This window comes from Anas platyrhynchos, chromosome 2, assembly GCF_047663525.1.
Source record: "Anas platyrhynchos isolate ZD024472 breed Pekin duck chromosome 2, IASCAAS_PekinDuck_T2T, whole genome shotgun sequence".
Classification (NCBI taxonomy): Eukaryota; Metazoa; Chordata; class Aves; order Anseriformes; family Anatidae; genus Anas; species Anas platyrhynchos.
This window is the reverse complement of record NC_092588.1, coordinates 33,425,909-33,433,855: the sequence shown is the minus strand read 5'-3', so window position 1 is coordinate 33,433,855 and position 7,947 is coordinate 33,425,909.

The window sequence follows — 7,947 nt, the reverse complement described above, 5'->3', positions numbered from 1 at the left end:
ACAGACAGCGGTGCCTTGCACAGCACTAACCCTACACAGTCACAGAATCGCTTGGGTTGGAAGGGACGTGAAGGACCACCCAGTTCCAACCCCCTGCCATGGGCAGGGACACCTCCCACCAGACCAGGTTGCCCGAAGCCCCATCCAGCCTGGTCTTGAACACCTCCAGGGATGGGGCATCCACAGCTCCACAGACGTGCTTTATTGGTACAGGCACTTACACATGTAAGGGGACATCTCACATAGCCAGGAGAAAAAGAAGCATTTGTGTCTTTCTTCCTCCTTCTCCTTCTCCTTCTCCTTCTCCTTCTCCTTCTCCTTCTCCTTCTCCTTCTCCTTCTCCTTCTCCTTCTCCTTCTCCTTCTCCTTCTTCTCCTTTTTCTTCTCTTTCTCCTTTTTTTTTTTTAAGCTGTTTTTCTGGAACAAATGAAACAAGCTCTACTGGCAGGTGCACAAGACTGTGGGGTGGGTCCCAAATAATCTCTTAAAACATGAAGATTTTTATTCTGGCTTTCAGTTATATCCAGCCCTAAGAGCTTTTCAGGATTAACAGGACCTGACAGTTTTAGCCAAAAATCAAATCCCAAAAGCAAGTAGTGAGGTGACTGCAAAATTATGTTAGCTTTGCACACTTCCGTTTGCAGATAATCAGCTACTAAGGCTAAAGACATCTGCCAAAGCCACAGAGAGACAGGTGGTAACAGTCTGTTCTATTATCTGCTACATGTGGTGGGTACTTGGACACCCTGAGACAGCTCAGGACAGCCAGAGTTTAATTTCTTCTACCCATCACAACAGTGATGTTATTAAAACGTTATTTAAAGCCTGGGTCCAGTGTGCCAATAATGCAGTCACTGGAACCTTGCCAGCCCAACGTTGACCCTACAAACAGAGTAAGTCAGGGGGAGTTCCTGCGGTAGGTGAGAGGAGAACAAGACTTGCAGCCTGCCTTCGTACTAGGCAGTGTGTGATCAGGAAGGCCTCTTTATTTTTTCCTACCTATTATTGGATTCCTGTGGTTCACCTGAAAGGCAGAATATTAACCAATTGATGTGGGAACTGACTTTATGAGCAGATAAATTGTGTGCAGATGATTTATGCTAAAGGAATAATTTATTCAAATTTGGATGAGATTGGAACAAAATAAAGAACTACTTTCTCTTAGTGGATATGTTTACAGAAGAAAAAAAAAAAAAAAAAAAGGCAAGAAAAGCACCAAGAAACTACATCTGTAATGGCCTAACTGAACAAGACAGAATATAAATGAAAAGTGTTAAACTTTCTACTAGGTGCAATAAAGCAATTTTTTCAAAGTAACCGGAAAGAAGAATCTTAATTAAAGGAGAGAACAAGCTCACTCTTTGTTCCAGCAAATACCTTGCTTTTTCCCTTTTCCAGTTTAGTTCATCACTATTAGTAGTGCTGGCTCATTTGTGAGTATGAAGGACAAAGAACCATGGCAATGCTTTCTTGGGCAATGAAGGAGCACTGAAACCCTTACAGGCAATTTGGGCAAAATAGACAGAGATTACTTACTAGTTTGACATGAGATGGTCCACAGAAAGTAGGTGTTGCCCATGCTCTGCTATTGGCTACCTTTTTGTCATGGAGATATCTTTAATTATAAGGAAAAGCAGTTCCTGGCAAGGCTGGTGTTAAAAGGGATGTGTAGGTAAGATAAGCAATGCATGAAATTGCTCTGTCTTCCTCATAAACCACGGAGGAGCATTGTAGGGAGTGGAGGCAGTCAGTCATCTGTTCCACACATGCCCTCGGTGCCAAAATAATTCTTTTTAATCCCAGAGGTGAGGAGGAATCTCGGGACTGTACTGTAATTCTCTTAAAACAAGGTGTTGCTGTGAGCTATGGGATTTTAAAAACCACAGTCTAGCTCTAGTTGCCAGCCATTTATGTATTTTCCTATGACTTCTGTCCTATTTTAGCATTTGGTACTCAAAAGCAAAGTTCCCAAACTATAACATAACAGCAGCATTGTATGGTAAGAAAGGAAAAGAAACCAAAACTGTGAAATATGTTTTTCAGCTAATTTCTCCAACATGTAGATGGTTCCAATGAGTCTCGTTCAATTGTGGTTTTTTATTTCCAACCAAAGTATCCTCATTGCCTTAAATGGAGTTTGCCTTGGTTTTAATACCACAAAGACAGAACTGAGCCAAATATGTTCCAACAGTAAATTAGAAAGACAACTAGTCTCTATTATTTACCATTCTTACCAGCTCTCTTATTTACTATGGTTATTTATGTTCTCTGTAAAGAACATAAAGCAGAGCCAAACTCCCTCACTCTCTGTCCATTCCCATGGAGCACCTCTACCCATGACATCCGGCAGAAGACTGAAAACACCTGCAACTGGGAAAAGTTTGAGTCTGGGAACAAAATATATGTTTGATAGTAAAATACCTTTCTTTTATTTTTCAAGTTTAACTTACAGCCACCGTGCCTTTGAAGGCCTGATATAAGGACTATTCAGCTCAACTTCAAAGTCCTTTTCAGATATATTATCTGTCAGCCCATAGCATTCCACATGCCCACACCTCAGCAGCAAACTCTCCGGAAGGTCCTAACTTGAACAAATGGAGCTCATTTTTGTTTGCTGCTGGGAGGTTAATCTGATGGCAACAAAATGAGAAGACTTCAAAGATCCTGCAGGGCATTTCTTTTCCTTTTAGACTTGTGTTTGCGCACAGCTCTTTATTTATTTTACGGAAATGCCCTTCCAAAAGCAACTTGCTTAAATTTTAAATTGAGACTACGCAGTAAATGATGTGACTACAAAGGCTGTGGGCTGTCTCCATTCTGCTACAGGATCGTGCTTCCTAGGAGCACTGCAGTCAGCCCCAACCTGTGTTGGTCTTCAGAAGCCTTTGTTCCCATTGTTCCCAAAAAACAGACTTTCTCCTGATAAGGATTAATCCCCACTAAAGTGAATAGTCAAACCATGGTGTTTGCTGGTGTGGCTTAAAGCAATAGCAACACTTCATACATGAGAAAAATGAGGAGCAATTTGTCTTCACTAACAATCAGTCACTGTAAGAACACTGTAGATGATGCATGAAAGAGGGCTTTTTATAGTTATATAGGCCATACTGTTACACGTTCAATGACCAGCTTGAGCTGTTCTACACTGAATTGCTCATAAGAGAGCATGCTAAGTACCTGGCTGTATCAGAGGAAAGTAATTTGCTGTAAAAACAGCCTTTACCTTGCATCCACTTTGTCCTGGAAGCCCTGACAGATGGAGCCCTGCCATGGGAGCTACATTTGCTCGCTATGTCTCAATTACAACCATTGATTTTGGTTGGGGTTGGTAACGATGCATGAAATTGCTTGAATTCTAGAGGATAGTGGGAACAGAGCAGAGCTATCTGTCAGGATATTTTTAGCTGATTTCTAAAGGCCGTCCACCCTCCTTGCAAGTTACTGGAGAAATGTCTAAATATTGGGATGAACACAGAGCTGCTGTTGAGCAGAAAATGTCAGGCAATTCTGTACGCCCAGCCTAAGCAGATCAGGGTTGAAAAACATCCCTTTTCTGGCTTTTATTGGAGTTTGTTTTTTACAGGTTTGGGTAGCTGAACTGAACTGAAGTACCTGAGCCAGCACGAGGAAGGGGAGGTAGCCCAGGGCAGTGAGGCAGCAGGAAGAAGGACTGCCTCCACCAGCAGCCAGTCAGTTCATGGTCAGACTGGTTTGGCCAGCACTCTTTGAGGAAATTCCCCCTTAGTTTTCCAGGCTACATCTTTTGTCTGAATAAACAGATTATGGGTTATGAAATAATAGTATCACAATCATAAGCACCCTTCCACGTTAGTTCTTATTTTATCTTTGTTTTAGGTGCAACCATAACCTAAAAATGCCATCATGATGCCATTCCAGGTTTTGTTTGTCTCAGTGATGTTGAGAACAATATTCCCCAGGGACCACTCTTAAGAAAGCACAGTAAGTACCTGGCTATGCTTGACAAAGAGTGTTTGCAGTGGAAGCAGTGATGCATAAAGTAATGATTTTGCTAACTCCTGCTCCTGTAAAGTCAGGCTGCTATTCAGACAGCCTGTCCTGGTTCTTCAGGCCAAATAGGACACTTGTGCTTTCAGAGGCTTTGCTCAGGTGTGAAGGCATCTATTCATAATGTGCAAGGAACAGATACACTTTGCTCCCATTTCTTAGCTGCAGAGTTTAGTAGGTAGTTTTCTTTTTCAAATGCACATGATCACCTAGAGCAAGAGAAGGTAGCAGTTTAACTTTATCACTCTCCAAAACAAAACTGCTTCTTATAAAAATTGGTATCGCAGGATATTATTCCACGTACTCCCCTGTTTCTCCTGCTATTTTGTTATTTTGGATAGTCATAGACCTCTTCTTTTCTGTAACTGTGACTAAATCAATTGCTTCCTGCCTTGATGGAGGTATCATTATTACCATTTTAAAGATAGGAGACAATGATAGTGAGAGATTAGGGCCTGTATCCAGCAAAACACTTAAGCACTTGCATAACCCAAGGCACATAATACCCCTCTGTAGGACTGTACGCTCCTTCCAACTTATGCAATTTACTGAACCTGGGCCTCCTGCTTTGCCTGAGGACTCCCAGCGCCACATCTTCCCACACTCCCAGCCTCTCCTTCCCTTGCAGCCTGGGACCGTGCACTCTGCTCCGTCACACCTACAGCAAATAGGAACCTTGATGTAGGAGCCCTTTCAGCTCCTTTTCCTGTTAGAAAGCTGAACAGATGCATAACTTCTCCTGGGATTCATTATTTAAAATCATGCAAAATTTCTCAGTAACTCCAGATCACATTTGCACTGCTCACTGGTTTAAATTCTAACCACACTTAGCACAGTCCAAAGCTCAATCTGTTTATTTCTTTCTCCATTATCACCTCCAGTAGCAAAGAATCAGCATCTTGGAGATGGTGGATGATTTTGATGATGGTGCATTTTGCAGGGAAGAATGCAGCTGCCTGGCCTGCTACTGATGAGTGCGCTGTGCTAGCAGGGATAAACACCCTTTTCTGTCAACGAGGAAAGCAGGAATAACAATGAGTTTATAAAATTAGGGCGCTGAACTGTTGAGAAAGAGAGTCATTTTTCTGATCATAATCCTACTTTTAGAAATCTCTGCCAATCTTTCTACTGGTCTAATGAAAAGGTGGATTTTGCTGACTTGAATAATTTGAAAGTAAATGATGATTCTGGTGTACAGGGGCTGGCAGAGGAAGTTGTTTATATAATTCTGGGCTTGCTAATAACCCTCTTCATAGCTAGAAGTGGTGCCAGGGAAGCTGCTGGCTATGTTAAAATGCTTTCACATTTCCTTGCCTTTATTGTTTTCTGTCACAGTTCTTTTTTCTTTTTTCTTTTTAATTAGTACATGAACTATTTTTAGTGTCTCTAGACAAAAAAATGTATTGTTCGAGCTAAAATGGGGCCAGGTACCATGAAAATGTACTCAGGGAAAAAACATTTGGAGCCAGAGTTACTCTTTGGCTATGCGCAGTGAAAGTTTGCATGCTCAGCCCAATTAGTTACAGCTATGTCACTTCACCTAAGTCAGGGGAACGTTGTTGGTGTAGAAGGGACAATTGGCCATCAAGCTGCAGAGAATTATTCTGAATCAAAAACACCTTGCCTCGCAGCATTTAGAATATTCTGAATTATTTCATCAATCCAAATACCTCTTGCTGAAGACCTGAATAATGAACAAAGCTTTTGAGTTTTGGTCAGATTTGAGGTTTGATAAGGCACCTCTCAGAGCTTAAACAAGCTCACAGTCTTGATGCTTTTCTTCATGTTTGTCCAAAGACCAGTTCTACGCCATGCCTCTGCTCTAGTCAACCATTCAACTCCTCTAAGGTGATGAGGGCTCTGTTACAAGGGGAGAGCTTCTCTGTGTGGAAGTTATATTGAAAATGGGGGGAATCCACCAGAAATGAAGGGCTGTCCCAAAGAACCAAGTGCCTTCTATACTCTAGCTACTGCCTCATTCTTTGATCTTGCCTAAATAAAAACAAGCATATAGGTTTACCTAAAGAGACCACAAAAAGTTATGAAAAAACATCCTTTCAATATGCACACTTCCCTGTTAAAAAAAAAAAAAAAAAAAAAAGACAAATATTATTCATGTTGTTAAACACAGCTGTGGAAGTTCATCTAATAATGTGGTGACAAGTACAGCAGAAGCAGCTGTTCAGAAAAGCAAGACATGTCAAGTGTAGGATCAATTCTAGCTGCATATACAAAATGGTTCCTGATACTCTTTTCAGTAGAAGAACCCAAGTGTTTCAGAAAGAGGTTTAAAAAAAGGTTACTTCCAGTCATCTGTCATCTGTGCAATGCAGGCTTTTAACACTTCACAAAATAATTCCCATGCAGAGGCAGATGACTTACATTTAAAGTAGCAAGCATTTTCAACCTTTCTCAAGTTATAGGTCCCTAAAATATTCCCATAGATGCATAGGCTTCTGCAGAAATACCACTATATCTAGCATACAAAATTGTACTTTTCTTAATCATCTTATAAGTAGTCCATAGAAAAACAACAGAGGTCACAAGCTCATAACCACTGAAGCAGGGAAACCTTTTTAGGTGGAAATCAGGCATTGGCTTGAAATAATGGAGAAGTCATCTGATTCTACAGCAATCCAAATAGACGTGTTGTGATACACGTAGCTTCAGTCTCTCACTCCTGGATCCTGTCAGCAGCATAACTACAAACCCGCTGCAATGCACCAGTGACCACCAGCTGGAATGGGATGGGGCTGGGTAGCAAAGAGAAGAGATACAGTGGGGATGAGCCCTGGTGCTTGGCTTGATTAGAGGTTCTGCTTCAGTCTTTGCACCAAGGCCCACTCTGGCCTTTCAACACCACAGGATCTGAGTGGAGTCTTCCACCTGCAAGTACCAGAGCCAGGACCTGGAGATCCACAAGAGATGTGTAGGTACTTCTGTAGGCAAGGGAAGCTCAGAAGTATGGGGTTAGCCCAGTCACTACTGATTTCTTCTTTGTGTTCAAATCTATCTTGACAGCAATATACACTAAGACACCACAGAACTATAATACATACATGTGGCAGAAACTTGTCTTAAAAAGCAGGGAAACCAGTTTGCTAGCTACTGATTTACTTTAGTGACAGATCCAGTTCAGTGGATGTGCTGTCTTTGGAGATCTACCCTAGGATGACCCATCTGTTCACACCATAACCTTCGAGGCCTCTCTCAGGAGCCTCCTCAGCTCCCTGTGCCCCTGGCGTGGCCAGGCACTGTCTGACAGCCCTGTGCACTCCTTGTACCGGGTTTGTGGTACGTGGGTGGAGGCAGCCAGCTGGATTTGAGGAAGGTTTCAGCAAAGACCTTGAATGACTTATTGCCTGGCAAGCTACCTCGACCTCCAGTTTTGAATGCTTTCCTTAGGGAGTTAAGAGGCCCCTCACAGACTGGCAGAGGAGTGCACGTGAGGGACCTGGGAAAGAGTTTATGTTTTCCTAGGACTCACCCCACTGTCAGGACTATTTTGTGCTTCCTTTTTTGGGCTACTTGTAACAGATACTTCCTTATTTGCAGCACTGACTGAAAGTGAGGGCAGAAGTGGTGATCACGAAGTCAAAAAGGCCCCCTTGCTGCAGTATAAATATTTTTGAGTGCTTTGCAGTTCCACTTACACAACCTGAGTATATTTTAAAGATAAATAATATGATCTTTAAAGAAGAGGTCAATCCCCTGCCTCAGTTGGCGTGGCTCCTCGTGACTTCCATGGAAATATGCTATTTTGCACTGAGATCTGCCACCCAGTGTTTTGACCGGTTCATATACTAAGAAATTCTCTGGATGCTTTGCGCTTCATAAAATGGCCCTGAATTAATTTGGATTTCTTCCTGGTGTCCTTCTTGGTGTGTAACACCAGTATTTCCTCTCTCTTTTTCAAAAGAC